Consider the following 7,500-nt stretch of genomic DNA (forward strand, 5'->3'; position numbering starts at 1 on the left):
ATATATATATATATATATATATATATATATATATATATATATATATAATAATAATATTTCTATATATATTTATATATATGATATATCATATATATTCATATGTATGTACAAAAATGTAATTATACATGCATGCATATGTATATCTATATTTAGGTGTATATGATTATGTACATACATATAAATATGTATGTATACCATAGTATCAACACGGTAGAGTGTTTTTCTACTCAACACACACACACACACACACACACACACACACACACACACACACACACACACACACACACACACACACACACACACACACATATATATATATATATATATATATATATATATATATGTATATATATGTATATATATATTTATATATGTATATATATATGTATATATATATATATATATATATATATATATATATATATATATATATATATATAATATATATACATACACACATATGTATATATATATATATATATATATATATATATATATATATATATATATATATATATATATATACATATACTCTCTCTCTCTCTATTATCATTATTGTCATTATCGTTCTTATTGTTCTTGGTGTTATAAGTTATCGATATTAGTATCACTATCATTATCATTATTATTAATATTATCACCATTCTTCTTCTTCTTCTAAGCACGTAATTAGACAGTCATTTTAAGCACAATGATTAAGTACACGAATATCTTAGGAGGAGGAAAATGGGAGAGGAAGGGGAAAGGAAGAGAGTGAAGAAAGGAAGGAGATGGGAAAATGAGGGAAATGGGACTGAAAGAAAAAAAGGGGAATGAGGAACGGGGGGAACAGAGGAAACGGAGGGGAAAGAGAATGAGTGAGGGGAAAGGAAGAGGGAGGAAGAGGGGGGTCAGAGAAAAAAAAGGGGAAATGGGAGACGAAGGGAAGGGGATAAGGAAGCGAAGGAGTAGAGGGTAGTTTAAGGAAGAAGAGGAGGGAAGTGGGGGAAGCATATGTAGGGATTAAAGTTAAGGAAGATTGAGGAGATCGAAAGGTAGAGGGAGAAGAAGAGGGAAAGGAAAAGGGAGCAAAAGAGGGAAAAGGAAAGGGAGAAAGAAAGGGAAAGGAAAAGGGAGCAAAAGAGGGAAAGGGAAAGAAAGAAGGCGATCGAAAGGGAAAAGGAGAAGGAAAGGGAAAGGGAAAGAAAGAAGGCGATTGAAAGGGAAAGGGAGGAGAGGGAAAGGGAAAAAGAGAAGGCGATCGAAAGGGAAAGGGAGAAGGAAAGGGAAAGGGAAAGGGGAGGCGAAAGGTAGAAGGAGGAGGCTAAAAGACGGAAAGGCGAGTGCAGCTTTTTTTCCCGTGCAATTTCCATGTAACATCATATATATAAAGCTTCCACCTCACCGACAGGCAAAACTTCTCGCTACAGCTGGAAGCGCAGTTACACGAGGAAGTGGGATTCTTAAGGCTTTTTTGGAGATCACAAAGACAGACAGACAGACAGACAGACAGACTGATATATAGATAGACAGACTGACAGACAAAGACAGGTAGACAGACTAATATACATACAGACAGATAGATAGACAGACAGACGGAAAGGCAAGCAGACAGACAGACTGATAGAGTATATGTGTGAGTATGAGTATGATATATCAGACAGAGAGATAGACTGACATAGATAGATAGACTGACATAGATAGATAGATAGAGATAGATAGATAGATAGATAGATAGATAGATAGATAGAAAGAGAGAGAGAGAGAGAGAGAGAGAGAGAGAGAGAGAGAGAGAGAGAGAGAGAGAGAGAGAGAGAGAGAGAGAGGGGGGGGAGATAGAGAGGGAGGGTTGGAGAGAGAGAGAGAGAGAGAGAGAGAGAGAGAGAGAGAGAGAGAGAGAGAGAGAGAGAGAGAGAGAGAGAGAGAGAGAGAGAGAGAATGAGAGAGAGAGAGAGAGAGAGAGAGAGAGAGAGAGAGAGAGAGAGAGAGAGAGAGAGAGAGAGAGAGAGAGAGAGAGAGAGAGAGAGAGAGAGAGAGAGAGAGAGAGAGAGAGAGAGAGAGAGAGAGAGAGAGAGAGAGAGTGAGAGAGAGAGAGAGAGAGAGAGGGAGAGAATGAGAGAGAGAATGAGAGAGAGAGAGAGAGAAAGGGACAATGCGTGAGAGAGAGAGAGAGAGAGAGAGAGAGAGAGAGAGAGAGAGAGAGAGAGAGAGAGAGAGAGAGAGAGAGAGAGAGAGAGAGAGAGAGAATGAGAGAAAGAGAAACAGCAATTTAGTAAACGTTTCTTGCATCGAATTATCTCTTGCATTTACACAACATAATTAACCCAGAAATCCTTGGAATTCATAGAAGCAAATCAGCAAAGAAGAATATTTGCGAACATGAATAAACAAATAACACATCATAAGAGAGGCAAGAGGTAGATTGCAAAATCTCCAGAAAAAATATAAACATCTTATCTAAAATATAATGCTTATGTTCATTCTCTTATTATCATAATCATTGAACTTTTCTTCCTTTCTTTCCAATTCTCTCTTCTTCTCTTCTTTCATCTTCCTTTTTTAAACTGATTTTCTTTTTCTTTCTTCTTTCTCTCTTTCGTTTCTTCTTCCTCCCGTTCAGTTGCTGTGACTATCATTCTTATCATTATCATTTTTTTTATGATCAATATTAACGATATTATCATTATCAATATCAATGTTATTATCGGTATTATCATTGTTGTTGTTGTGATTGTTATAACCATTATAATTTTTATCACAAGTATTACCATATCTATTGTTATCATTGTTATTATCATTATCACCAGGATTATCCTCATAATAATATCGTAATAATCATTACCACGTATTTGTTCCATTAATGAAAATAAATGATGATGGTGATGATAATGAATAATGGTAATAGTAATGATGATGATAATGATAATGATTTAGAAGAAGACATAGATAAAGTTTAAGATAAAGATAAAGATAAAGATGAAAATAGAGATAAAGACAGAAGTAAAGATAAAAATAGAGATCAAGATAATGATAATGATAACGATGATAATAATGATAAAATCTGAAAATAAGGATAAACCTAAAGATAATAATGAATAACATAAAAGGAAAGATATTGATAATAACAAAAATGATACTGATAAGCGCCCCCTCTCTACCAAGTGCCTTATAGGTCAAAGGTCACCGAGGTCGGCAGCTGTGCAGAAAATCACAATTTACTCAGTTTTTAAAGGAAAAAAATGAGTGTGATGGTGATGGTTGGCCAACTCCGTAGATGTTTTAATGAATTAATGAATGTAACATTAATAGACGCTAATAGATATCAATTTATTATATATCTAATAGATATCAATTAACAGATAATCAATTATACAAGCTAAGCTAATATATATCAATTATATAAGCTAATAGATATCAATTCATAGATAATCAATTATATAAGATAAGCTAATAGATATCAATGAATAGATAATCAGTGGAAAAGAATGTCATTCTTGGACGATGGGTCTTATTATGTTTGAAAAAGTGACGAAGTAAATGGAAATACACTTTAATGATAATGAGAGTAAAGTTAATGATAATTAGTCCAGTTAGGTACAGTTTCCCTATCAATTAGGTACTTTAATTGATTACTAATAAATTGTACATTTCCAGGGGAATATAATATCTAATACATGAGTAGGAGGAGATTTAATTATAAATTATTGCTTGCGGGCACAAGCATTTACCACGTTTTCAAATGAATTATGCAGAATGAATTTCAATCATATTTTATTTGAAAAAGTGAATATACATTTCTACTGAATAATAATAAAAGAAACAGATAATCAATGTGATTTTATTTTCAGTATTATATTTTTTTTCTTTCGTGTTTTCTCTCTCGGCTCCTCTTCTTCTTATTTTCTCTTAATTTCCTTGTATTACTTTTGATATTTGTTAATTTTCTTCATTTTTCTCCATTTTTTCACTTTCTCTTCTTGATCCATTAAATCTATTTGTTTATTTACTGTTCTTCTTTTCTCCATTTTCTTTTGTCTCCTCTTCCTCTATTACCTTTAACTTCTTTTCCTCTTCTTTAAGGGGACCGTCTCTTTTTGAAATGGTAAATAAAAAAGAACTTTGAACTTCTTTTTCCTCCTCCTCCTCCTCCTCCTTCTCTTCATCTTCGTCTTCTTCCTCTTCCTCCTCTTCTTCTTTATCTTCTTCATACCTCCCTTACTCAGGCAGCAATGCTGGACAGATAAAGATGGTATCTAAAATACAATGGTCAGGATATGCCTACCTAACTCTTTGAAATTCCGTTATTTTTTAAAATTTTGCTTTCTTTTAAACTAATGCAAGAAAAAGCATTAAAAGCGATTTGAAACATTTTTTTCGCCAGTGTACGAAAATTTTGGGAAACTATAACACATAAATGAAAAAAAGTAAAACAGACATGCATTTTTGTTTTGTTTTTGTTTTTTTTCTTCTGAATAACAATAAAAAGGCCTTAACCTTCATTCGTAAAAAGAAAATTACGACCGAAGTCAAGAAAGGAAAATATTTAACTTTTCATCGCAGACAAAGTAACTTTTTTGACAACAGAAACACAAATGGAGTTTTCTTTTTCTCTTAAGCTCCAGCTCTGAGATGCCAATCAGTTTTGAATAAAAGAGCAACATAGCAAAAATGATTTTTCAAAATGAAAATAGAAATAAATATCCTGGTAAATGAAAATGAAAAAAAGATATCCAGAATATGACTAGGAACATTAATCATTTCATTATTCTGTGACAGATTTGAAAAAAAAACTATTTTTTGCTTATTTACTGTGTATTTGCAACGGCTTTCTGCACTTTTAATATTTTGTATCTTTTTATAATAAAATGGATGGAAAAACCGAGTATGAAAATGAACGATGAAAAATTTCTAGTAAAGCCGTTATATATAAAGAATGATCATTATCACAGGCCCAAGAACAAACTTCCCAAGATTGTTAAAGCAATAATGATAAGAACAGAAATAAGGTATTCCAATTACAGTTTCTGCAATTGCTGTTGCTAATATTATTACTTCCACCTTACAAGACCCGGAAACGAGACCGGAGTACACATTCATCTAGAAAAAGTTAACACACCTTTTTAAATCCAGTAAACCTTCATCTAGGAAAAGTTAACACACCTTTTTAAATCCAGTAAACCTTCATCTAGAAAAAAGTTAACACGTTAGTAAACCGAGTGAACTTTCATGATTAGTTGCCTTGATAGCTGTGGTCATTAAGATATTAAAAAAAAGAGATTAAAATGTAATATGTAAGACATTTGAAAATTCATCATTAAATGAAGTCTCTTATAAGTAAAATGAATAACGATAAATATAAAAAAATGCAGGTGGTGGAATATTTGGCCGAATCACGAGTTATTTTATTGAATAGATTATTAAGGACGCGTGTGCGTGTATGTGTGTGAGTGTGTGTGTGTATTTGTTTTTCGTGTGTTTGGTTTTGTGCTGACGTGTGGGCGTGTCTTTGCTCCTCATCTAAGGGACCTCATTCAGTTTAGACATTCCACATCCATCGTTTTAATTCCCAAGTAATATCTTCATTGGCTTCCCTCGCCTTCGCCCTAAAACAACAGCCAAACTTTTCAGAATAAGTCAAACAGATAAAGATATAAACAAAGAATGATGCCGTTCTCCGTCTGTTTGCGATCGCTCCAAGTAAACAAAGATTCCCTTCTTAGTAAACAAATGTAAGAAAAGAAACTTGAACAAAGCCAGCAAGCGTGTTTAAGGACGTCAGGCGCTTGATGTGTTTCTGTGAGTTTTAAGTTTGTTTTCCAGAGCGAGGTGAGGCTTTGCTGGGCGATTCATCCGTCAATCTCATTATCCTAACGCATCTTGAAATACATTTCTAAGACACACACACACACGCACACATACACACACACACACACACACACACACACACACACACACACACACACACACACACACACACACACATATATATATATATATATATATATATATATATATATATATATATATATAACTTTTCCAGTTGTTCCTGTTGTCTTGTACAATTCTCAAACACACACACACACACACACACACACACACACACACACACACACACACACACATATATATGTATATATATATATATATATATATATATATATATATATATATATATATATATATATATATATATATATATATATATATATATATATACATACTGAACTTTTCCAGTTGCTCCTGTTGTCTTGCGTTTTTGTTTCCCTTCTTAGCCCACAAATTTCGTTACTTCGTCACGCCATCTTGCCGTTGGTCTTGCCCTTGACCTTCTTATGCTGTCTTTCTCCTTGTGTGTTTGTGTGTGTGTGTGCATGTGTATGTGTGCGTGTGTGTATGTGTGTGTGTTTGTGTGTGAGTGTGTGTGTATGTATGTGTTTGTGTTTGTGTGTGTGTGTTTGTGTGTGTGTATGTTTGTGTGTGTGTTTGTGTGTGTGTGTGAGAGAGAGAGAGAGAGAGAGAGAGAGGAAGATGGGGGAGAGATGATAAAGAGATGGAGAAAGAAAAAACAAGGTAGGTGGAGAAAGAAAGAAAAAGAAAGAGTATTTACAATGTTCAGGGTAGGTTTTGTTTGTCAAAGGATGGAACTGTTTGGGTTCTTACCACTTTGCGCATTTTTACTTTGGTTGTGAAAATTGGTGCTTATAAAACTTTATATATTTTCCCGCCTTAGAGAGTTTCATGGTATTACAAAATAAAACGGGAAGGTTTGATAGAAACAATTTCAACTTAAGAAAAAGAAGTTTTCTATCGGTAGTTAGAGCGAGAACGAGAGGAATACCTTTTTTTTGAACTTTATATCAAAACTTCGGCAGAACACTTTCCAACTTGAATAAACAGTTTGGATGACCACCATTCCACTTTAACTTGTTAGTTTATGTTGATCGTCACTTGCAAAGAGCCTTAGGAACTTCCCTTTTCTCGTGAGGTATTTGTGTGTCCAGTTACACAGGAAAGAGGTCTTACGTGGAAGGAATCGAGCGAGGGTTTAAATATTCTCTATAGAAGACACTGCTTAAAAGGACGCTTTGTGATGAATTTCTCATATACATTGCAAGGACTTTGTTCTGCTTTTTGATGCATTGTCTGCTCTGTGAAATGTTTCATGGTGCAAAAATAAAATTGTGGAGAAGGCTTGTAAAACAGCCATCGCTCTCTCTCTCTCTCTCTCTCTCTCTCTCTCTCTCTCTCTCTCTCTCTCTCTCTATCTGTCTGTCTGTCTGTCTGTCTCTCTCTCTCTCTCTCTCTCTCTCTCTCTCTCTCTCTCTCTCTCTCTCTCTCTCTATATATATATATATATATATATATATATATATATATATATATATATGTATGTATGTATGTATATATATATATATATATATATATATATATATATATATATATATATATATATATATATATAATACACACAGACACACACACACACATATATATCAAACATATATATACTAATACTCG

The sequence above is a fragment of the Penaeus vannamei genome, chromosome 20, assembly GCF_042767895.1.
Source record: "Penaeus vannamei isolate JL-2024 chromosome 20, ASM4276789v1, whole genome shotgun sequence".
Lineage (NCBI taxonomy): Eukaryota > Metazoa > Arthropoda > Malacostraca > Decapoda > Penaeidae > Penaeus > Penaeus vannamei.